The sequence below is a fragment of the Arvicola amphibius genome, chromosome 3, assembly GCF_903992535.2.
Source record: "Arvicola amphibius chromosome 3, mArvAmp1.2, whole genome shotgun sequence".
Classification (NCBI taxonomy): domain Eukaryota; kingdom Metazoa; phylum Chordata; class Mammalia; order Rodentia; family Cricetidae; genus Arvicola; species Arvicola amphibius.
In genome coordinates, this window is record NC_052049.1 from 88952222 (window position 1) to 88978862 (window position 26641).

A 26641-nucleotide genomic window follows, 5' to 3' on the forward strand; every position below is an offset into this window, starting at 1 on the left:
GACTGCCAAGGACTTCTAAGTCTCCGGCCTCCGGATTTATAGGGTATATGGGTATTAGTGTATGGTATTCAAGGAGTCTGCCAACAGAGCTTCATCTGCCACTCCACACACAAGTGTAAAGTTTTTTATTTCTTGCAATTTATCAAATGAACCAGTCTTTCCTACTTTACAAAGTAATGCTGGTAACATGCATTCTAAAGTTGTGCCGCAAGGCTTTTTTTCTCTCGGGGTGGCCTCTGGGAAGTTATGAACACTGATTCACTGGCACTTTTTTTTTTCCAGTAATTATTCATGATGGCTGAGAATACAGTTTGGTGGCCAAGTACTTGCCCAGAACAGTCAAGTCTTTAAGTTCACTCTCCACTACTGCACTTTTTTTTTCAAGTTTTTCGGGAGCTGAAAGAGGCCTCACCCATTAAGAGCTTTTGCTGCTCTTCCTAAGGACCAGAGTTCAGTTCCTAGCACCTACTTGATATGCCTCAAATCGCCTGTAACTCCCACTCCAGGGATTTGGTATCATCTTCTGGTCTCTGCAGACACACATACTCATATGTACATACACACAAATAATAAAAAAAAAAATCTTAAAAATTTTTTCATAGACATTTCTGCAATCCCAACACACTCCAGAGACTGCAGCAGGAGGATCAAGAGTTGTAGGCCAGTCCGGGATTCATAGTGCGTTCAAGACCAGCCTGAACTACTGGATAGTATTTCTACACATACTAGCTGGTTGCACTAATTTGTATCACCAGCAACTCAGAGCACAATAAACGCCTCATTCCTTGAATGAAAGAACATTGAGAAAAAGACTACTCTCGAATTCCAAGGAAGCGCCTCAAGGAAAGCTGTGTACTTGGAAACTGTTGTATTAAATCAGAGCTCTTGGAGTCCAGCCTAAGCTACATAGTGAATCCCTGTCTATAAATAAATAATAAAATTGTATATGTGTGCTACTAAATACAGCTTACAAACATGTTGGATTGGTAACTATTTTGCTGTTCTCACCCATCTTTTCTGTAAACAATGATCAGTTTGTAGGAGGAAATTTGTATTTGTAAAGAATATTTGGGTTCCTTGAACTTTTAGCTAACATGAGGGCCTGATATTTTTCTGATATTTAGTGGTGGTGGTGTGCGCATGCATGTGTGTTACAGGCATGTGCATGGCAATCGATGGAGGTCAACTTTCTGGAGTCCGTTCTCTTACCATTGGTTTCAGCTTCTCTTTCACTCACTGAGACAGCTTGCTGGCCCAAATAGCTTACTTTTTTAGAGGCAATTTACCAACTTGTATATTTTCTATTTTTGGAGTAGTTCAGAGTAAAACTAGGCCAAACATGGTGATAAACACCTTTAATCCAGCACTCAGGAGGCAAAGGCAGGTGGATCTCTGAGTTCAAGGCCAGCCAGGGATACTGAGTAAGATCCTGTTTCAAAACAAGACAAAATGTTAAACTACTGTTTCATATATGGATCCTAGCTTTTAATGTGTGTGTGTGTGTGTGTGTGTAAGTCATGGACCTAGAAAGGGAACCATGAATGGGGAGAAGAAAGGTTTAAAGAAAAAGGAACTGAGCTGGAGAGATGGCCCAGTGATGAAAAGCTCTTGTCTCTCTTCCAAAGGACCCTGGTTTAATTCCTAGTACACACGTGGTGGCCCACAACTGTCTGTGACTCCACCTAGCTCCAGGGGTACCTGATGCCCTCTTTTGTCCTCCAAGGGCATCAGACATGCATTTAATGCCCAGACATGCATGCAGGAAGAAACACCCATACATATACAAAAACAGCTTAAGAGGTGGAAATAGAGGCATTAAATTGGAAGGGGGTGGGAGGGTGTACACTTTGGGGAGGTGGGAATTGCAGAAATAAATGGAGGACAGTCAACCAAAACAAAGTATGTATAAAAATGCTGAAATGAAACCTTACTTTGCTGACTAAAAAGCACATAAAAGGGGCTAGGGAGATGGCTCTGCAGTGAAGATTATTTGCAGCTCTTCCCAAGGACGTGGATTAGAACCCAGGATTCATGCTGCGCGGCTCACAAGCATCTCTAACTGCAGCTCCAGGGGATCTGATGCCCTCTTCTGGCGTCTGCAGCCACTCCACAAATACATGAATACACATAAATAGGAAACAAATCTTTTGGGTGAATTTGAGGCCAGCCTGGTCTACAGAGCTAGTTCCAGGACAGCCAGGGATACACAGAGAAACCCTGTCTCAAAAAAATTTTTAAAAATTCGGTGATCACTTTTTGATGGCAGTGTACAGTATGTTCCTGGCATTGGACTTTTTGTTATTCCATGATATCTAGAAGGGGCATTGTCAACCCATCATAGGGTAATTCCATTAAAATTTTATTTACATATATGTTTTAGGAAGCGTCTGCTGTAGGTTTTCATATGACTCTTTTAAAAGGTCTTTAGTGTTAGTTATCTCTCTTTTATTCCCTTCTCTACCTTGCCCTCCCGTGTTCCACCCTATTCAAACCTTTTCTGTTTCATTATTCTCCTTTTCCCCTTTATATAAATGCATTATGTCCTCCTTCCCTCGAGCCCCTCCCTCTATAGCCCTTTACTTATTGTTTGACCTCGTCGGGCATTACAAATGACACAAAGACAACTGTGACTAGAGAGGTCATAGGCCCTATGGGAGAACTACCACTATTGCTCTGCTAAGTGGACATAGTGTTAAACCAAGTCCTAATGACTTACTGTTATCCAATAGACTTATACCTCCCTCAGCTCTCTTCAGAGAAGCTTTTTTTTTTGCAATAGATGGCAGTTAAATGTTAAATTATAAAAATTCTTTACAGACTATGCTTCAAGTACTCTCAAGCTTGCTACACAAAGGTTCTATCGCTGAGCTACATCCTAAGCCCCATTTTCACTTTATTTTTTAAGACTGAGACTCATGTGACGCAGGATGGCGGATGGCCTTGAACTCCTGATCCTCCTTCACTTCCAAAATATTGGGGCTACTGGCTTTTCATTTCTTGATGAAAAAAGGGAACTTGTGGGGCAGGGACCCATGAGCAAGGAAAGAAGGAAAGAAGGAAGCCCAGTGAGGTGGCTCAGCAGTAAGGATGTTTCCTGTGTTTGCCTCACACCCCAGGGTCCTCAGAAAGGTAGAAGAGAGAAGACACCCCACGAAGTTACCCTCTGAATTCTACATATGCTGAGTGGCACGTGTGTGCCACGTTAGCAGGCTTCCCTTATTTTTATTCATTTTTTTCAGTGTTGGAGATTAAATATGAGGCAAGTATTTCATCCCTGAGCTTCAGCTCCCACAACCACCAGATTTTCCTGCAGAGACAGAAGTCTCAGAAGATTATAAATAAGCCATCAGTAGATTCAGAAATAAAAAAAATATATATGTTTGGTATTCATTTTGTTCCTTAAGCCATCCATGGAACATGTGAGGTGTGGATGATATTGTGGGTAAGGGAACTTGCCTTGAAGCCTGATAACCTGAGTTTAATTCCCAGAACCAAAATAATAGAATGAGAAAATCAGCTCCCATAAATTTTCCTCTGACATGCACTCATGCCTATCGTGGTACATCCATGCCCACACACATACAAACTCAATATATATATAAATGAGGGCTACTGGAGAGATGGCTCAGGGTTCAATTTCTAATGCACTCACACGGTGGCTCACAGTTGTTAGAAGTACAGATTCAAGAGCTCCAAAACCCTCTTTTGGTTTCCATGGACACTGGGAACACACATGATGCACAGACTTATATGGGGATGAAACATCCATATACTTAAAATAAAATTTTGTTAAATATCTACTTAATATTATATACTTATATAGTATATGTAATATACTACATAATGTATTTGTTATATATAATATACTTAATAATTGTATAGTATATTGTGTATTTAATATTACATAATATATTATATATTTGATATTTATATATTGGCTAGGGAGATGGCTCAATTGTTTAAGAGCACAGGTTGCTCCTCCAGAGGACCCAGGTTTGATTTCCAGCACCCACATGACTGATCACACCTATCTATAACTCCAGTTCCAGGGGACCCTCACAGGCACCAGGAAAGATACAGTTGCAGAGCTACAACTGCAGGCAAAACACTCATACACATAATAAAATAACAAAAAGATTTTAATATACATGTGTATAAAGGCATATTGTAACACAAATTCTAATTGTTCTTAATAAAAACTTGGAGTCAGATGTAATGGTGTGAAAGCTGAGAGATCAGAAAAGCAGTGCAGCCAGCCAGTAGAGAGACCTTTTACATCTACTGAATCCTCAGACCCAAAGGGCAATCCTGTTCTCGGATTGCATCCTCAGACTGGCTGCCCAGACTGCATGCCTCAGACTGCATCCTCAGACTGACTGCCTAGACTGCATCCCTCAGACTACATCCTCAGACTGCATCCTCAGACTGGCTGCCTAGACTGCATCCTCAGACTGCATCCTCAGACTGACTGCTCATACTGCAATGAGCTCCTGCCTGTCTCCTCCCACTTATAATCCTCTCTCCACCCAGCCATGTCACTTCTGTCTCCACATCCTTAGTGCTGGGATTAAAGGTGTGTGACTCCCAAGCACTGGGATTAAAGATGTGAGCCACCACTGCCTGGCCTCTATGGCTAGCTACTGGCTAAACTCTGCACTCTGAATCTCAGGCAAACTTTATCTGTTAGATTACAAACAAAGAATCACTATAGTCTATCAATGTTGTTGATTGGTTACTTTTTTGTTGCTTTGATAAAACACATGACCAAAAACTGTTGGAGGCCATGGGAGCATATAGCAGGTGACAACTAGTGCTCAACAGGTCAATCTGCCAGATGAGTGGTTCTCTGATACGGAGCCCCACTTGGCATGGCGGTGGAGTCACTGGCTGTAGACAACTGTTGGCCTCTGTCTGGAAATTCTCTTGAGTCACTTCATTTGTTCCCTAAGGATAGCTTTGGGTGTTTTCCCACTGCTTGTGTGTTTATGTTGTGAAAATATTCCATCTATTGGGCACACATATATCTATGAATGGTCAGGAAGGTGACTTCTCATTAAGTGCATAGTTTTGATATACAGAAAATATGCTAGGACATGATTTATAACTAGATCTATTGTCCCATGAGGCTGTAAGACACTTAAAGCCTGCTTTGTTCCTTTTATTCAGGCTAACACAAGAAAATAAATCTCTCCTCAGTCTAAGACAAACTGCACACAATCAGCTCATTTTTACCTCGGAGCAAGTTCAAACCAGACTAAAGGTTTTTGTAAATGGATCTTAAGTTAAAAACTTTACAGTTATGCACAAGGTCAGAGTCGCAGACATCTAACCAAGGTTATTTACACAAAACAGCCTAAAAAACATCATGCCGTTTCTTCACCTGCCAAGTCCAGTGGATGAAAGGCCTCCTTCTGAAAGCTTGTCTCACTGTGACCCCGCCCTCTCGTCAAGGTCTCACTCCAGGAGCCTTGAGAACCGTGCTCAGTCACAGAAGCGCCCTACCCTTAGTGCTTTTGACCAATAAGATTAACTCTTGTAATTCTTTTATTATTGTTTCAGGGCTCCTGTGAAAAAGTGTGTTTAAAATAAATAGAAACAGGAAAGAATTGAAACAGAGAAGTAGAAAAATATTTAGAACTACAAAATTGGAACTAAAGAATTAGAGCTAGGAAATTATAGACAATCAGGACAAGGGAACTGGAGTCGGGAGAATAAAGAGCATGACATGGGCAGCACGTGTGTGAAGTGTCCCATTCCCTCTCGTGGCGTAAGTTTCCTAAGTTCCTTTCGCTAAGCTATGGCTCTGACCTGAATCATGGGAGGTAGTTTTGTGAGCTGGACTTGCAAGCTATAAAAATCAACTTACAAAAGGAAGTGTAAATTTTTGAATGGAAAAATAAAAAAATTAAAAAATAAAAAACGAGCCGGGCGGTGGTGGCGCACGCCTTTAATCCCAGCACTCGGGAGGCAGAGGCAGGCGGATCTCTGAGTTCGAGGCCAGCCTGGTCTACAAGAGCTAGCTCCAGGACAGGCTCTAGAAACTACAGGGAAACCCTGTCTCGAAAAACAAAAAAAAATAAAAAAAAATAAAAAATAAATAAATAAATAAAAAACGATTTTTTTTTTTACTTGTTTGAGACAAGGTCTTATGTAGACAAGATGGCCTCAAACTCCCTAAGTGGACATAGTAAGAGCCCTAACTCAAAAAACAAAACAACAACAACAATAAAACAATTGGGGCTGGGTGGTGGCAGCGCACGCCTTTAATCCCAGCAGAGGCAGAGGCAGGTGGATCTGTGAGTTCCAGGCCAGCCTGGTCTAAAAAGAGTTTAACTCCACCCAAGTAAAGGTGGAAGGTGAGATGTCACCCAACAAAGTTGCCTTTTGACCTCCACTGGAACGCCACAGTGATTGGGTACCCACATATACACATCATACACACAGATAATTAAAAGAAAAATTAAAGGTTTTTAAAGCCAGGCACGGTGATGTATATCTTTAATTTCAGCACTCAGAAGGCAGAGAAAGATGGACCTCTGTGAGTTTGAGGCCAGCCTGGTCTATATAGAGAGTTGCAAGCTTGCCAGAGATACATAGTGAAACCATCTCAAAAAAGTTGGTTGGCTTTATGCTTGTTTGTTTATTGTTTTATTTTGCTTTGTTTTAAGGGGCAGGGCTGGAGCCATGCCTTTGTTGTTAAGAACATTTGCTGCTCATCCAGAGGATACAAGTTTGATTCCCAGAACCCACATCTAGTGATTCACAACCAACTGTAATTCCAGCTCCAGGAAATCAAAACTCTCTTCTGGTCCTCTACATACCTACACTCTTTGCATATACCCACCATATACACAAAAATAAGTCTTTTTTTTTTTTTTTTTTAGTGAAAACCTGAATATCTGGAGCACTTACCTAACATGCAGAAGTCTCTGGATTTGTTCCTCAGTCCCCATACAAAAATGGAAACAGGATATATTAGGGTTCTCCCTAAAGGAACAGAACTTATGAAGCAAATATAGATGATAGTTAGATAGATAGATAGATAGATAGATAGATAGATAGATAGATAGATAGATAGACAGGTAGGTAGATAGATAGGTAGATAGATAGATAGATAGATAGATAGATAGATAGATAGATAGATAGATAGATAGATGATAGATAGGAAAGAATGAATATATTTGGGCTTACTGTTATTGTTCTGGAGGGTTAGAATCAATAATGACAGAAACAATATTGCAGGTAGCAGGCACGGTGGCAGGAACAGAAAGTTGAGAACTCACATATGGAAACAAAAGCACAAAACTAAGTGAAAATGGCTCAATTCTTGATATTTTAAATCCTACTTCCATAATACTTTCTCCAACAAGGCCACACCCCCTAAGCCTCCCCAAACAGCATCACCAACAGGGATCACATATTCAAATATGGGAGCCCATAGGTGACGTTGTCATCCAAACCCTCATGATATAAGAAAAGAAGATTCTTATGTTGGCGTACAGGATGCAGTAGGGGTAGTCCAGCAATGTTTGTCTCATGCAAGAAAGGGCAAGAATCTCGGTTAATCTGTCCACAAGACTTGGATATCTCATCGGTCCTGTTTTGGCACTGGAGTCCTGAAAGATGCCTGGAAAGCTGCTAATCTTCCATCTGTGTTGAAATCCCAAAGATATTGGTTCTAACACTAGTGAGGAAATGCCTCGGTAACAGAGTAGATGGATTCACGAGGGACAGTGAGCAAAGCAGGCAAAAAGGAGTCCCCTTCTTCCACGTCCTTTTACATTGGTGCCACAGAAGATGTAGTATAGGTCTTCCTGCTTCAAGTAATCTGTCAAGAAAATCCCTTGCAGGAATGTTAGTTGATTCCAGATATAATCAAGTTGGCCATCAAGATTAGTCATCACAAGGGTTATAGGGAAATAACTATTGTAAATATTTGCCTTGCAAGCATAAAAATCTGAAGTTGTATCTCTAGAAGCCAAACTCAGCAGCATGCATCTACAATCTCAGCACTCACTCCCACATCAAAATACAGCCTAGAGACAGGAGAGTCCTTGGAAGGTCACAGGCCAGTTAGCCTGGTATAAGCAGCAGTGAACAAGATACTTTGTCTCAAACAAGGTTAAAGCAAGATACTAGACCTCGGGCTGGAGAGATGGCTCAGTGGTCAAGAGCATTGCCTGCTCTTCCAAAGGTCCTGAGTTCAACTCCCAGCAACCACATGGTGGCTCATAGATAAATAAATATTTAAAAAAAAAAAAAAAAAAGATACTAGACCTCCACACGGTTGTCCTGGAAGGTGTGGGCCAACACTCACACATATGAACACTGTTTTGTATGGCAGATGATCCTTGGTAGTGGTGCTTTCTGTTAGGAATGAATGAGTTTATTGCCTACACAGCAAGCAGAACAAGAATAAGCCAGCATCAGAAAGCTAATAGAGCATCATATCAGACACTGCCACCAGCAGAAAGCCCAAGATAGGGTGCAGGGCAGCGGTGGATAAAGAGGGTCTCAGAGTGTACACTGATGACACTTCCAATTAGCCATTCCCATCACAGGTACTTCTATATCACAAGATAAATCAGCCTTTTGCTTTGGAAAGATACTTGGGGAAAGTTTACCTTCCAGCTAAGTTCAAGGACATAATGTTTTTATTCTGCCAACTTTCTCTCCTTTTTCAACATGGTATTTTCATTCTTGGCCCGATCTCCATTTATTTTCTTACAGGGGCAGGGGCAGGGCAGTCCACCCCTGGATAGAAGGTCATGGAGGACACTCTAAGACAAACATACTTAGGTCTGAAGTAGAGGACTAACCTAATCTTAAACAATGTGTATTATATCTATCTGGTTTTTAAATTGTTCCTGCACAGAATATGCAGGGACTACAACGAGTGAATGAGAGCAGCAACATGGTCACAATGCCATCAGTACAAGTCCAGCCACTAGTGATAGCCTCCTTAGGTCACATTTATACGTTTCTCAGCCTGCAATCCATCCCAAGAATCCTACAGAATAAGTTATTTTCTAATTTTGTTTGTAAATCAGAGATCAATGCAGAAATATTCTGAGAATCATCATTAAGGTCAAAACACCACATGACTGGAAATTCTCTGCACTCCCGATGATGTACTATAATCAACAGCAGCTCAAACAAACCTTGGCACATATTGATTAATTCAGTTCACTTTATTTTTACTGTATTAAAAACCCTTATGCGCTGGCCACAGCTGGAGCCTGGGTTTTCTGAAAGAAGGCTCCGGCGCAGGTTTTCACGAAGTGGTCAGTGAATTCCTTAACAAGGAGACTTGGTGAACACAGTCTCTTTACAGAGGTCAAGGGTCAGATAGCTGTAGGTCTTAGAAATGTCATATAAGGTGGCGTTGGCAAAGTTGCGCAGGGTGGCAATGCAGCCCCTGGATGATGGGTAGCAGTCATGTATACCAGCTTCTTGGGCACAGGGGCAGAGAAGATGCCCATGTCTCTGGTGACAAGAGATAAAGGCTGTAGAAGTCCTACATCCTGTAGTTACCCGCCCACTGGGGCGTGGTTTCTTATACTACTTATGCCGATGTAGAGCATGCGTCAGGTCTCTTTTCCGGCTGCGGGATTCGGTTTCTGTGCTCCATTCCGGCAGAGGATTCTGATTTGTGAGTCTACTCCTAAATAAATAACCGTCTATTTCTCAATTCTGAGCTGGTGTGGGATTCTTTTAAAGCGTCCTTCGTTGGATGAAACTCATCAACACAGATCCACAATGTCTGTACCTTGCATGGAACAGTGTGGGGCTTTACCAGTCTTGTTTCCCCAGTGGCCTCTCTGCACAGGGACAATGGAAAGCTTGACTAAGACGATGGCTTCTCTGATGGCAGTGGCTACCTTCCTGGAGCACTTAACACCAAGACTAACCTGACCATTGTAGTCCCCATTAGTGATGAAAGCCTTGAACCTGGTCCTCTGGCCAGCCTGAGTCTGCTTCTGCACTGGCATGATCTTTAGACCCTCATCTGTTAGGGACGTACCCAGGAAAAGTCAGTTTTTGGAACTGACTTAATTTCGGGTTACTTAATGAGCAGGGAGAACAGGTAGATCTCCTCCAGGGACTTGAGCTTCATGTCCTTAACCAGGCAGCCCAACTTGGTGACAGGGATCCAGTCCTTGTCTTCTGCTTTACCTCCGAGAGTTCTGGGGCCAGCAGCCACACCTAACACTGCTGCTGCCCCAGGGTTCTCCGGAGGGGGGGGGGGGCCTCCTGCCACACTGGCTTCATCTGCCCTTTAGTGTTTTTCCAAACAAAAAGAAACCTGACTAATTCTTAATAGCAGCAAAGGCTAAGGCAGCGTTGTTCACTACTTTAGTGGTGAAGCTTCTGAAATTTCATTTTGCAGCCCGGTAGTAAGCCCTGGAATGGCTAGCAAAGATGCAGTTACTGCACGATTAGTCAGAGCAGGTACACAGATGAGGTGGTTATACAAGATGCAGAGGGAGTGTGCCTGACACGAAAGCAGAGTTCTTTATGTTAAGCATTCGAGGCCAGCCTGGTCTACAGTTCAAGTTCCAGGAAAGCCAGGGCTACATAGAGAAACCCTGCCTCAAGAAAAATAAGTAAATAAAATAAAAACCAGGGTTCACCAAACCCATGTAAGTGATGGGCACATGGGACATTGGTCATCTCCTGGGCAGGAGGCCACCACTGTTCCATCCTAAATTTGTGCCACAATTTTCATAGCATGTGGAGTGCTCTTAGAGGATTCTTTATTTCCAGCCTTCATCAAGTATTGATTAATCCAAAGCCTTTGGCTCCTTACACTATCAGCAGTATCAGAGGGTTCCCTTGTTTTACCTTAACTTCGTCAAATGGAAAGAGGGCTAAATGAACTAGTTTGGCACATCTTGGCATGGGCAGATCTTTGGCTCCAACAGATTTACAACGCCTTAATCTCCCTTCCGTGGTCTGTCTGGATCACCCTACTTAGTATTTGAGGTCCCAGATGGCTGGACTTGGTTTTCCCAAGATTAACCCAAACAATCTAGGAGGGAATCGTGTATACTACCAGTAGGTACAGCACGTAGAGTGTACTCTGAATGACACCCCATGGAGAAGTACAGATCAGTCTCACTGAATCAGAAATTGCCCAGAGGCCGGGCGGTGGTGGCGCACGCCTTTAATCCCAGCACTCGGGAGGCAGAGGCAGGCGGATCTCTGAGTTCGAGGCCAGCCTGGTCTACAAGAGCTAGCTCCAGGACAGGCTCTAGAAACTACAGGGAAACCCTGTCTCGAAAAACCAAAAAAAAAAAAAAAATGCCCAGAAAGGCACCTGAGCACCAAGCATTAACCTCCCAGGACCGTAGCAATATTGCTTCATCTTCTATCTCCAACTATAGTTTAGAGATTTTGAGTCATAATCCATATAAACGGTGTTTCATTTTGTTCTGTTGGCCTATTATTTAGGTCTGTACTGTTTCCAGTAAATGATCTTTCTATTTATGGAATGAGCCTAGCCCTATCTGTTTTAATTGCTGTTTTGGCATCTGTGGTGACTATTCTTGGTTGTTAACTTGACTATATTTGGAATTAACTAAAACCCAGATGGTTGGACACACCTGTGAGGGATTGTTTTCTTAATTACATCTTTTAAAATGGGAAGACCATGGAGCATGGGGACCTTGGGAGAGGGCTGAAGGGGAGGGGAGAGGCAGGGAGGGGAACAGAGAAAAATGTACAGCTCAATAAAAATCAATAATAAAAAAATAAAAAATAAAATGGGAAGACACACTTTTAATCCAGATTTTGAGATGGGAAGATCCACCTTTAATCTAGGCCACACCTTCTGGTGACAGCCTCTATAAAGGACATGGAAGAAGGAAACACTCTGTTGCCTGTTTGCTCTTGCTAACAAGTTCATTCCTTCACTGTCATTAGAGAATACGTCTTTGGGATTCCTGCATATACTGAAGATCAGCTGAGATCTTCAGCCTCATAGACTGACCAGCTACCGGATTCCTGGGCCTTCCATTGGTAGACAGCCATTGTTGGACTAACTGGACCACAGCCTGTAAGCCATTCTAAAAAAATCCCCCATATATATAATATGTTATACATACATATTTATGTATATTATATAAACATTTATACATTATAACATTATAAAAACCATTTATGTTTTTCTACCAAACCCTCAGCTTTCAAATGATAGGGAATGTGATAAATCCATTTTATACCATGCATCTTAGTACATTCCTATATTAACTTACATTTGAAGTGACTCCCATATCACTCTGGTTGATATAGGCATATCAACCTTAGCATTATAAAGAGTCCATAAAGTATTCATTTGGGTAGCATGGGTGTATGAACACACAACCAAATATCCAAATGTATGTATTTACCATCACAGAGATGGACTTTTGAGATCAGGTCAAAGCTCCCACATTATTGATCTACCAGATTTGTAAATACAATCTTTCCAATGATGCAGGATATTCCACATCTGCATCCACTGGTAGAGGGGATCTTTGAGGATGCTCTTCTTTATAATACCCTGAGTACTAGGCATTCCATAGTGCTGTGCCCACCTGCGGGCAGCATACTCTCCAAGATGTCTAGATTTGTGATAAACCCATTTGTGCTTGTCAGAGGGAACTTACACACTCGGTGGAATCTGAGCTGAAGAGTCTGGGCTGAATGCTTGTTCTATGGAGATAAGTAAGCACACTGTGTCACCATGATTAACTGCTGCCAAATATCCTCCCACGCAGGTTTTCTCCATATTTCTTTGCCACTTGTGGTCCATTCATGTTTTTGTTATCAGGCCATCCAGATGGCCATTTCATTTGCCACAGACAGTTGATGTACACATGGCATTGTCCTGAGTCAGTATGAATAGTTTTATGGACAGCATATACCTCTGCCCATACCAGAGACTGAAGAGACAGTTGGTCAAAATACTTTCCCCAACCTAACTGGAGATGCTATTGTAACATCCAAAGTGAGAGAGCAGTGAGATTCTGCTGGAACAGGGTTACTGATTTCTTCATGGAACTAAGACTCCACCAGACCCTGCATTTGCTCTGTCTTACTTGGTCTTCCACTTGATGACACTAAGCTCCTCTGTGTGCCCTGTTTTATGAGCAGTGGATTAGCTTGGTGTGTGTCCATGTTGTAACTGGAATGTGAAGTCTCATCAGTGCTCCATGATAGGCAGTGATTGGTTCAGTTTCAATCAAAACCCAAAAAAGCTAGTAACTGTTTCTCCAAAAGGGTATACTCTTCACTGACAGAGAACAGATTTCTATTTCAAAAGTCTGAAGGCACCCACTGTTTTTCTCATTTCTGCCACAAACTCCAGTTGGCATACATCCCATCAGCCGTTCCTCGTAATCGAGTGGGGCCTGTTCTGACCAGCCAGACCTCTAGTGGCACATATTGTCTGTTTTGCATGTTCAAATGCTTGCTCCTGCGTAGGTCCTGTACAAACTGAAATTTCTAGTTATTTCTAGTCAAAACCGTTCTAGATGAGGAATGGTGGTGCCGGAAACCAATTAGAACAATTAGAACAATGGACTTTGGGTTTGCTTTATATACTATAAAATGGGAAATTACCATTTCTTGAGTCTGGATTTAGATAATATTTACTGTCTGCCTTGATTCTGAAATACTTTCTCCAAATGAAGCAGTAGTTTCCAGACCTTGAATTTTCACAGGGTTAATTTCCCATCCAAATTACTTCAACCCAGCAGTCACTAACACTAACGTTTCTGGCATTGCTCCTTCCTCCATCCTCTTAAGCATGATGCTACTGATGTAATTCATTATCGGAGTGGAGACAGGCACCTTTACACTCTGCAAATGCTCCGCTGTGAGGTGATAGCATGTGGTGTAGAAGTTCCTCCTGTTTGTGTGTTGCTTTCATTGGTTAATGAATAAAGAAACTGCCTTGGCCTAGTTGATAGGGCGGAACTTAGGTAGGCAGAGAAAACAGAACTGAATGCTGGGAGGAAGAAGGGCAGAGTAAGAGAAGCCATGGATCCTCCACCTGAGATGGATGCTGGTAAGAATCTCTGCCACGGGGCTGGAGAGATGGCTCAGAGGTTAAGAGCACTGACTGCGCTTCCAGAGGTCCTGAGTTCAATTCCCAGCAACCACATGGTGGCTCACAGCCATCTATAATGAGATCTGGTGCCCTCTTCTGACATGCCAGCAAACATGGAAGGAATGTTGTATACATAATAAATAAATAAATCTTTAAAAAAAAAAAAAGAATCTCTGCCACATGGTGATACACAGATTAATGGAGATGGGTTAAACTAATATGTAAGAGTTAGCCAATAAGAAGTTAGAGCTATTGGCCAAACACTGTTTTAATAATTAATACAGTTTCTGTGTGGTTATTTTGAGTGTAAGCTAGCTGGGTGGCCGGGATGAACAAGGGGCCCTCTCCTTACAACAAGCATATGGCAAGACGATGAATATACCCTTAGAGTAGGCACATAAATGTACATTCTTTGCCCTTGCGAGGTATAGGCAAAATGCTTGCATTGATCAGGATGGGTTCAGTGAGATCTGTGCCAGGGCCAGGTGCCTGAAAGGCACTGTACTCTAATGAGGTGAGAGCATCTGGACAGAAGCAGTGAGAGGAGGAGCTGCTCACTTAACTCCCAACCGTCCTTGGTTTTCTTCCGTGATCATCCTGTTTTCTAACAGACCACGTGGATCCCAAAATTTATGCTTCCAAATCCTCTATAGGCTGGGATTTTTCTTCCTGATCACCTGGTGGTATTGTTTCATTTGAATCACCTTAGTAGCTCACCTGTTGAGGCTTACAAGAAACAATCCTGATCTCAAATTGATAGGTTCCATCACCATCATTTAAACTTAGCTTTTTAAATGTGTTTTCATTTTGTTCATTTGTTTTGGTTTTTCGAAACAGGGTTTCTCTATGTAGCCCTGGCTGTCCTGGAACTCATTCTGTAGACCAGGCTAACCTCGAACTTATAGAAATTCTCCTGCTTCTGCTGATGTGGGATTCCCCTCTGTATGCTGTGAATACCATTGGTTAATAAAGAAACTGGCTTGGCCTGATAGGGTAGAACAGAGGTAGGTGGGGAAAACTAAACTGAATGCTGGGAGAAAGGAGGTGGAGTTAGGGAGAAGCCATAGCACTGCCAGAGATAGATGCGCTGAAACTTTGCTGGTAGGTCACAACCTCGTGGTAATGCACAGATTAATGGAGATGGGTTAAATTAAGATGTAAAAGTTAGCAAATAAGAAGCTAGAGCTAATGGGCCAAGCAGTGATTTAAATAATATGGTTTCTGTGAGATTATTTCAGGAGTCTGGGCAACCGGGAAACAAATAAGCAGCCTCCCTACAACACTCTGCCTCCCAAGTGCTGGGATTAAAGGTGGTGCCACCACCGCCCAGCACATTTTAATCCTTTTAACATGTCAATTCTCATGATCTAATCTGGAATAGGAACTATCATTACCTCATGCCCCCCTAGGAAGCTGGCCACTTTTTAAATGGAATTGTAGCATAAATTCCCTCCCCTAATCTAGTAGTTGTAACTGATTTCCCTTTGAACAAATTTGGGCTGCCATAAAATAAATGGTCTCATCTCCAGTACTCACCAAAGTTAGGCTAATGGTTGGTGACCCATTTTTCCAATAGATTATGACTTTAATGTGGGGCCTAAAGTCTTTATAAATAAAACCTAACTTCTGGATCTGGGCTTTCCAGTTTTGAAAGCAAGTCAGGAAACAAAGCAGAAAGAGCCATTGTAGCCATGGGACTATAGGGAAGCATCAGCCAAGGGCTTCCAGAAGATAAGGATGCTTTCTGTAATGCAATCTTTTATCTTTAAACATCTGTCACAGTTCTTAGCTAGTCACTCCATCTGTTTTATCATATGGCACTTCTGACTGAAGGGCAGTGAACCTCTGGGAGAGGTAAGCTCTCTTCCCATGGTGCACATGGGAGGGCACCTTCCCACAGTCCTGTCCCAACTCCTCTCTTTGTGTTACCTTCAAAATCACTCAAGGCAATAAACCATCTGTATCATTTACTAGCAGAGTTCTGATAATTTGCTTATAAGCAGGAGATGCGGTTTTGATTATCTTATCAGGGCCGGTGAGATGGGTCAGGAGGCAGAGGCACTGCTGCCAGGCCAGATGATCTGAATTTGATCTCCAAGATCCATGTGGAAGAAAAGAAGGAACTCCCAAGAGCTGCCCTCTCACTTCCACACATACTTTGTGTCATGAGTGTACCCAGCACAATTAATTATTATTACTTTAGTTGTCCTACTCCTGATTTGTATTCCTAAAGTAGAGTTATTAGATTACCAGTCACTGCAGCACTGGATGGCTTCAGGATTCTTCCATGGTTTGTACACAATCCTTTAAGGAGGATGATGGGTGAGTAGCTGTGGGTCACAAATCATCAGTCATGTATTCGTCCCTGAGCTTTCCTCATAGCCAGTTCCAACATGTTCGTACTGTCAACTGACCTGCCTGTGTGCACCCATGGTGTAAGCCCTTATGCTCCACTCTCGGAACATATTGCACACTGCAGGTTCTGTGGTGACAATGGCAAATTTAAGTCTCTTGCATCCAGTTTAACACCAGTGGTTCCTAGGTCATACAATTGCACCAGCTATGTAATCAGGGGTTCCCAAGCCTCTGGGTAGCCCTTGGAAATGCCATTTATTTCTTGCCATGTAAAATATTACACCAGGTCCTCAGATCTGATGTGGGACAATGGTCTGTATTCTGTCAATTATATTTTAAATAAATGCTGATTGGCCAGTAGCCAGGCAGGAAGTATAGGCGAGGACAACCAGACAGGAAGTAGAGGCAGATCAATGAGAACAAGAGAATTCTGGGAAGAGGAAAGCTCTCTCTGCAGTTCTGTCCCAGCCACAGAAGAAGCAAGATGTGACTGCCCCACCAAATAAGGTACCAAGCCACGTGGCTAACATAGACAAGAATAATGGGCTAATATAAGTTATAAGAGTTAATAAGAAGTCTGCGCTACTAAGCCAATCAGTTTATAACTAATGTAGACTTCTGTGTGATTCTTTGGGACTTAATGACTGCGGGAACCGGACAGGACAGAAACCCCAACAACACAGATCCTCCCGTTGTTCTGAGCATCTGTGCATCAGAGTCTAGCTTTCAGTAAGATGGGATTCTCTCTCTCCTCCTCATAACTCTAATCCTCAACCCATATTTACATTGCTGTCCCAGGCATAGGTATCAGGATCTCAATTTGGCCAAGCATTTGCCAGATGGTGTTTCCCGGCATTGGCCCTCCATTTCCTCTCCTGCACTTGTTCACTAAGGATATATGTCTACCATTGCAGCATCAACTCTGAAATCTGCCACCTCCTTTTCCCATTGAGCATTTTTCTGTCTTCCCCACCTCCAACTTCAGTCGCTTTCCACTAGGCCATTAGCAAACACCAGCCTCACCTGGCCCTAAGAGTCGTATTTCTCTCTGCAACCATTTTCACAGCCTACGCCACATGGTGCAGCTTCAAAGCTGACCAACTCTTCACAAAGACCAGCCTGATTCGTTCACTACAAAGCCAGTACACAAAAGAGAAGTTCCTCAGAGCCAGGGATTTGCTCAGCAACGTTAGAATATTTCCTCCTTCAGAACAGAAATGCACCTATGGAAGGATCCATGCTAGCCGTGCATATGATTTTAAAAGAATAAAACAAGCTGCAGAAACACAATAGAACATGAGGCTAGACACTTACACCACCCTGAAGAAACTATCTGGGGGAGCCCTAGACACCGAAACAGCAAGATGGGATGTCTGACCACCGAGAATCCCAGACAGAACATGGTTTCCTGGGTGATACTTCCTATTGGCAGTTCACACCCCAGGCATCTTTTTAACATGGAATTAAATAGTAGCTGAGTCTTTGGCTTTGGAAAGCCACCTGGGAATGCTTTCCTCCCAGTGTGTTCAAGGACACGGTACTTTCACTCCTTCTGACGGTCTTCATAGCTCTTCTGTGGTTCGTTCTGTCTCCTCACAGGGCTAGAGGGAGCTAGCCCATTCCCAGGCAAGAGGTCTTGGGGAACACTTGAAGATAGCATGCTTGGGTCTGAAGAGCCAGGTTCTCAGTGATCTCAAATTGCAGGACAATTTATTAATGTGACATATATTACACACACACACACACACACACACACACACACACACATATTCCTTGACACAGGTAAATGCATACACAGGTGCATGTACATTACACAGGAACAAGAAATAAAGATTAAAACAGAGAAAAGAAAAAACTGTAACTTCATGACTAACAGAACCATCTGTAACTCTGAAAGGAATAAGGAATATCTTGGCAGGGCCAGCCATGTGGTTTGGTCCATATGGTAACACATTATTTCAATTCATAGTTTGGGTATCTGTAAGATAAGAGATTCCCAAAGTTTTGGTTCTCCAAAGTGCTTTGGGCAATGGTCTAGTAAGTCCTAACAACAGAAAAGGAAAGCTTGGCCTATTGGTTTTTTTTTTTTTTTTTTTTTTTTTTTGGTTTTTCGAGACAGGGTTTCTCTGCAGCTTTAGAGCCTGTCCTGGAGCTAGCTCTTGTAGACCAGGCTGGTCTCGAACTCACAGAGATCCGCCTGCCTCTGCCTCCCGAATGCTGGGATTAAAGGCGTGCGCCACCACCGCCCGGCAGCTTGGCCTATTGGTTAGCCTGAAACCTGGCCCGGTATGTTGTTTCTGGGACCTTTATTGGTGAGAACCTAGATAATTCCATTTGCACAATCTACAAACTCTTATACTAGTCTCTAACTTGGCCCCAAGGAGATTTCCAGGTAGAAAAGAGTGTGGGTTAGGTGTGACCTCCGCCAATAAAAGAGTCATGTCAAGGAATTGAGAGATGTTTCTTGGAGGCCAGATTTGGCTCCATTTATTTTTTGCTTTTTAGATTTATTTCATTATTAATTTTAAAAATGTGTTTATTATTATTTGTTATACTATTATAATATGTTGTATGTATCTGTTCCTGGAAGTGCAGGTGCCCATAAAGACCAGAGGCATTGGATACCCTGGAGTCACAGGTCATAGCTAGCTGTATGATATGCCACGCTTGGATCTCTGCAAGATCAGTACATGCTTTTAACCACTGAGATCTCTCTCCAGTCTCTACTTTTTTTCTTTTATTAAAAAAATGCATGCCTTATATATATTCTTTTATGTGCACTGGTATTTTTGCCTGCATATATGTCTATGTTAGCGTGTCAGATCCTCTGGAACAAGAGTTACAGACAGGTGAGATCTGCCATGTAGGAACTGGGAATTGAGCCTAGGCCCTCTGGAAGTGAAGCCACTGCTCTTAACGGCTGAACCATCTTTCCAGACTCAGTCTCTATTTCTTTTCTTTCTTCTTCCTTCCTTCCTTTCTTTTTTTTCTTATTTTTGAGACAGTGTTTCACTATGTAGCCCTGGCTTATCTGGAACTTGATATGTAGACCAACCTGGCATCAAACTCACAGAGATGTGTCTGCTTCTAACTCCCAAGTACTAGGATTACATACCTAGCTTGGTTTTGTTGTTGTTATTTGTTTGTAGGTCTCTCTCTCTCTCTCTCCTCTCTCTCTCTCTCTCTCTCTCTCTCTCTCTCTCTGTGTGTGTGTGTGTGTGTGTGTGTGTGTGTCCGTGTGTGTCCATATGTGTTTAGGAGCCCATGAAGGTCAGAGGAGGATATTAGATTTCCTGGGGCTGTGATGTGGGAGGAATTATATGCCATGAATATGTTTTATTGTCACTGGTTAATTAAAAAGCTGCTTTCAGCCAATGGATAAACAGAGTAAAGCCAGACTGAAAGAGATATGTAGAGAGAGTAGGCAGAGTCAGAGAGAAGCCATGCCGCTGGGGACTGATGCCTCTGCTGGAGCTTGCCAAAACTTTGCCAGTAGGCCATGAGCTCATAGCACGGATTAATGGAGATGGGTTAATTTAGAATATAAGAGCAAGCTAGAAATACACTTAAGTGATTGGCCAAGCAGTGATTTGAATAATATCATTTCTGTGTGATTATTTCAGGAGTCGAGGTGGCCAGGAAACAAATGAGCAGCCTCCCACCAGCAGAGCTAGAATTGCTGGCGACTGTGAGCTGCCTGATGCAGGCACTAGACACAGAACTCAAGTCCTCTGCAAGAGGAGGATGGACTTTTAACTGCTGAGTCATCCCTCCTGCTCTGCTGTTTAGCTCTTTTTAAAGCCACTAATAGAAATGATTTTAACTTGTAGCTAAATTTTAAGGTGCTTTCCTAGTGTCAAAAATAAATCATTATGGTCTGTTTTCAGTAAAAGGTGTGTTTAGAGCTCATGAGAGAACCACAGAGAATCAAGAGGCTCATTCCCCAGGCTGACAGTTGAAAAATTACAGTCTGCTACCTGACAGAGCCCGTGTATCAGAAAGGGACTCTTGAGCCCTGGGATATTCATTAGATAAGTCTTTTCATCCTGAACCAATAGAGTGGGTATTTGGGGGAGTGAACTATACTAGACACCGGGAAGATTGTACTTCACCAAAGAACTCAGCCAATGAGGAATTCAGGGGGCAGGGAGGGAAATAAAATTAGTAATATAATTTTTTTAAAAAACCTACAGTTTTATATAAAACTGGCATGGTAGTCACTTTTGCCTTTTCTCTTGCCAGCCACCCAACTTTATAAGGTTGTAAAAATAAACTTGCCCCTTTGGTATTATGAGTCTGCAGGACTCTTTTCACATCTCCATGTCCTCTGTGAGTGTGTTAGATGAGATTTCTTGGCGAAGGATGTTGTTGGTGCAGTGTTGCATCTGTGTTCCTGTAGAGACATGGATGTTAGCAATATTTTATCTGGGGGCCAGGGTGTGGCCCAGGTACTAGAGTGCTTGTATAGCATGCACAAGGCCCTGGATTCCATCCTGGAACCAAATATACTGAGCATGGTTGAGTTCATCTGTATCCTAGTACTCAGGAGGTAGAGAGACCAAGCAGGATTTCAAGGTCATTCTGGTCTACAGGAGACCAAATAAAAAGGAGGGAGAGGGTGATGGCACATGGGATGCTCAGGTGTGCCTATAGCTTTATCTCCAGTATTAGGTCTGCTTTTGTTTTGTTTTTGCTTTTCTTTCTGTTTTGTCAACTGGTGTATTTCCCATTTGTAAACATTAGCTAGAATTTATGTTGTAGAAGTATAAAAGTCAGTAAGTGACTTTTTGCTACACTTTTGTTGTATATATGCAAGCACATATGTGTGTGCTTGTGCGTTCATAGGCATATGAAGGCTAGGAATTGATATGGCGTTTTCCTCTAATGCTCCCCCTGTGGTGTGGTTGTTTTGTTTTGTTGTTTCCAGACAGGATCTCTTACTGAAGCTGAAGCTCACCAACTGACTAACCTGGCTGGCCAGTGAGTCTCCGGGATCCACCTGTCTCTGCCACATGCCTGTCTTTTACACGGGTGTTGGAGATTTGAACTCTGGTCCTCACGCTTGCACAGAAAGTGCTTACCCATATAGACATCTCTCTAGACCCCTGAATACAAAAGTTATTTAACTATGTGACCGTCTGAGGGTCTGTTATAAAATCATCAAGCTACAGATACCACAGTTTGCTAGATCTGACACTTACTCAATGCTTAAAGATTAATGGAAGTGGGCTGGACAGATGTCAGTGGTTAAGAGTGTTTGCTGCTCTTGCTGAGGACTTGGGTTCAATTCCCAGCACTCACATGGCAGCTGACAACCATCTGTAACTCCAGTTTCAGAGGTTCTGATGCCCTCTTCTGACCTCTTATGCACCAGGCACCCACATAGTACACAGATATACATGCAGGCAAAACACACATACGTTAAAAAAAAATCAATCTTAAATGTTTAAAAATGTTGTTTTGGTTTTCATTTTGTTTTGACTTTTGGTATCCTGAAGCCACAGTTCTTAGTTTCTGTCTCTGGTTCGTATGTGAGATAGATGTGTGTGTTCCAGATGGCAATGTGTAACAGGGCTGACTATGGACCATTAGAATAGATGCAGCGATTACAGTCTGAAGCCTCAAGGCAGTAGCTTCAAATAATTGGTCCCTCTCTTCATTCACACACACACCCACACACACCCACACGCACACACACACACACACACACACACACACGGTGCCACTATGTTTTGTAAGCAGAGACCACTCATTCATTTCCCAGTCACCCAGACCCAAACAATCACACAGAAACTATATTAATTACACAACACTGGTTGGCCTATTAGCTTAGGTTTCTTATTAACATGGCGTCTCTCTGAGTCTGCATACACTCTATCTGGGCAATCTGCTCCTATCAGAGATTCTACAGGGGGTCTTCCTTGATCTTTGTTAACCCAGAATGAATCCACAGCCTCTCATTTCCTGTGGAAACAAAAGCAAAACCTCTTCGCCAAAGTAGCACTTTTTATTTAAATTTTGAAGTCAAGGCATTTTCAAAATATATATGTTGGATTAATCCAGTACCATTTATAATCAAATGTCTTTTAGCAACTGTTGCTCCTTCCTCAGCCGTCAAACAATTCAAAGAGAATACAATAACATACAGTATTCAGATTTTTTATGTATTTTCCATCTTTATGTGGCTTTATTTTAAACTCTATTTCTTTTATTTTTAATTTTAATTTTGGGTTTTTTTGAGACAGGGTTTCTCTGTGTATCTTTGACTGTCTTGGAACTCACTCTGTAGACTAGGCTGTCCTTGAACTCACAGAGTTCTGCTTGCCTCTGCCTCCCAAGTGCTGGGATTAAAGGTGTGAGCTGCCACACCCAACTGCTTACCCCCCCCCTTTTTAAGGATTTTATCCTTTTTTTTCCTCTCCCAAGCCTGCATATATTTTTAAACACACTGTAAAATGTTTAGAGGTGTTTTTTTCATCTGAATCTATCTTTACTGTATTTCTCTCTTTCTTCTGACCACATGAGTCTTTAATTTGCTAAGCAATATGGCTAGGATTAAAGCCATGGTTTTGACAGCTAGATTTACCCCATTCCTTGGCTTTCTGAGAGTTCAGCTTCATGGCGGAAGTACCAGTAGGAGCCATGTTATTTTCACAGCTCTATGGAGTTTCAAGGTCCCTGCCACCACCAAGAAGCATGCTGTCAGACAATCTATAAACACTATAAACACCACTTAAATGTTTGTTGGTGGGGCCTCTTAAAATAACTGCAAAGTTTTTGCAGCTAAAGCGGTGTCAGGAAGCCTCTCTTAAATGAGACACGCTTGCCTCTAGCAAACAGAGCCACCTGAGAAAATACTGCTACCAAGAAGTCGTGCTTAACTCTGTTCTTTTGTGTCTAGAATAACTTCCCAAGCTCTCTTAGATTTTATGTGGATATAGTTGCCCGTGCTGGTGCCATTTTGTAAGCAGAGACTGCTTGTCTATTTCCCGGTTGCCCAGACCCAAATAATCACACAGAAACTTTATTAATTACAACACTACTATGTAATCTAGGATGGCCTCAGAATCAATCCTGTTGCCCCTGTCTTCTGAGTGCTGAGATTACAAGTGTGCATTGTCATGCCTGCCTGCCTGCCCTTTATTTATTTTTATTTTTGTGGGTTTAAAATTGCTTTTTGTCTTTTTTGTCTTTGTTCTGGTTTGTGTGTGTGTGTGTGACAGGTTCTCACTATATCACCCTGGAATTTACCATGTAGAGGAGGCTGGCTTTGAACTCAGCGAAACCTGACTGCCTCTGTCTCCTGAGTGCTAAGATTAATGTTGTGGGCCACCGATTTTTTATTATTTTATGTGTATGGGTGTTTTGCCTGCATATATGTATGCGTACCACATATATGTATCTGCCTGCATATATGTATGTTTGTCTGGTACCCCTGAGGCCAGAAAAAGCCATTGTATCCCCTGGACTTGGAATTACAGATAGTTGTAAGGAAGCATCCTCCTGAAGAGCAGCCAGTGCTCCTAACGGCTAGGCCATCTTCCATCCCTTTTGTTGTTGTTGTTTTTCTTTTATTTCATTGGTGTGGGTGTGGGGTGACAAAGTCTCATTCTGTAGCCCAGGCTGGCCTGGAAGTCGTGGCAATCCTCTTGCCTTGGCAACCTGAATATTAAGATTACAGGTAAGAACATTCTGCTCACCTTTCTTTTTCCTTTGTATTTATTTTTGTTCCTTTTTCAAAATCTTTGTAAACATGCATATGTGGTGTGTATGGTATGTGGTGTGGTGTGTGAGTGTGTGTGTGCACGCGCATTGTGTGTTCCTATGGCACAGGCAAAGCTGCACTCATATAGTAAGTATACAACCTCAGGCATTGGTCCTCGCCTTCCACTTTGAGACAGGATCTTATTTTTTTCCAATTCAAACTGCCAGACTGCAAGCTTCTGGAGTCTCCTGCCTCCACCTCCCATTTCGTGGTGACCCCGGGAGGACAGATCCTCCTCTGAATGCTGTTTTGCATGGGTTCTGGGGTCTCAGCTCAGGTCCTCACCCCTGTGCTGCAGGCCCTTCACCCACCAAATAGTCTTCCCAGCAGTTTTCATGATTTTAATTTATTTTTTCCAGGGCATTGCTTCAAAATCTGATCTTTCCTGTCTGCTTTATAGATTCCCCCAAATAGCTGACATATGCATTCTGTAAACACTTTCTTCAAACAGATAGGGAAAATTATACTTTGTTTTTCCCAAGCAGAAACCATTCAAAAAACAAACAAACAAACAAACAAACAAAAAAAAAACAAAACAAAAAAAACCCGCCTAACTCATATTCTGGAAGGACAATTCTAATTTTTAGATTTTTAAAAATTATCTTTATGTGTTTAAGGGAATATGTTTTGAGTTCAGTGTCCTTGCAGGCGAGAGGCTCAGAGCCCCTGGAGCTGTTGTGACAGGGCGTTGTGAGCCGCTTGATATGGGTGCCAGAGACGAATTCAAGTCCTCTGGAAGAGCAGATGTCCTCTTAACCGCTGAGCCATCTCTCCAGCCCCAGAACCATTTTCCCCTAGTTTATAAAAAAGAAGAGGAAAATTCATTTTCTGACCAGCGGACTGCCCAGCCAGGGTTCTAAGCTAAGCCACCAAGGAAGCTTGGTGCCCTCCAGGCACTGATCACATCTATTATGAACCACAGTTATCAGGTCACAGTTACCCTCAGCACCATTGCCACCTCCAGTCCTTGATCTGGGGCTGCAGCACATCAGACAATCAGAGGGGACATCTGGGTGATCGTGAAACGATGGTTTCCTGCCTGTTGGTGCTGGATTCTGCTTGGAGAAAGGACCACCCAAGTCCTGGAAGGGCATTGCTGAGCTGATCTGCGAAGACCCTGGACCCTTTCACAGCCAACTCAGAGGCACTAGGAGAAGGAAAGCCGACTTATTCCTGTGGGAGAGGAGCATTCGACACTTGCTGGCACAGTCTTCTCTCTTCCTCATCCCTTGCAGTAACGCTAGCCTGCTGTGGTGCCCTTCCCTCTCTGCCTACTGCAGGCAGGCCTGATCTCGCTAGGGCCAGTGGCCCCACAGGGCTCTTGTTGTTTGAGTGTTATTGCTCAACCTGTTTTTGATGGAGCTACTACTGTAATATGTGAACCAACCAATTTATAAACTGTAAATGGGCACCAGAAGAACATGGGAAAATGTTGTTACTTTGTTTTTGTTTGTTTACATATGTGTATGCATGTGTGAGTGAATGTATGCCACAGCTTGTGTGTGGAGTCGGAGGGCACCTTCCTTCTTCCCACTATATGGGTCCTGGGCTCACGCACCGGCTAACCGGCTTGAGGGCAAGCAGCTTTCCTACTGAGCTGTCTCAACAGATCTTATCCTACTTTTAAAAATGAACACAATAGACAATATAATCTGGTCATGGTGGCACACACCTATGGTCACTGACACTCAGATAGCAAATGATCCATTTGAAGCCAGCCTGGACAACATGGTGAGACCCCCATCTCAAAATAATCATAGTAAATATGCATTTTTACAACTGATTTCTTATGTGTTATGTTTATACGAGTCGTCCATGTTATTGCATGCACCTGTGTAGTAGGTATGACTCTTGCCACGTGCTATGACTTTGTCTAAGTCCATCCCACTGAACACAGATGGGATGTATAGCTTCCCTGTAATCATGTGAATACAGAGGAATTCACCGACCCAGTCTCTGGAAACCAGGTCACACACACAGCTTGCTCCTAGAGGCAGCTGTCAGCCCCTCAGTTTCTGAATCCAGTTCTGTTGAGCTCTGCTGGGTCTGACCAGAGTCTGGGCAGGCTGACAGTGTCCTCCACTGTTGGGTGAGGCTTCTCATTTCTTCCTGGCTGCTGATACTCAAAATAACCACACAGAAACTGTATTGATTAAATCACTGCTTGACCTATTAGCTCCAGCTTCTTATTGACTAGCTCTTACATCCTAAACTAACCAATCTCCATTAATCTGTATATTACCACAAGGTCATGGCCTACCAGCAAAGTTTCAGCAGGCTCCAGTGGAAGTGTCTGTCTCTGGAGGTGGCTACATGGCTTCTCACTGACTCTGCCTACTCTCTATCTATATCTTTTCTAGCCTGGCTATATTCTGTTAAGCCATTGGCCAAAAGCAGCTTCATTATTCACCAATAAAAGCAACACA

General features: G+C 42.6%; 1 pseudogene; it reads right to left on the bottom strand.

Annotated features, from left to right (window-relative positions):
* Window positions 1–9215: 9215 nt before the first annotated feature.
* On the bottom strand, window positions 9216–12772 carry LOC119809284 (annotated as a pseudogene).
* Between the last annotated feature and the right edge of the window lie 13869 nt (window positions 12773–26641).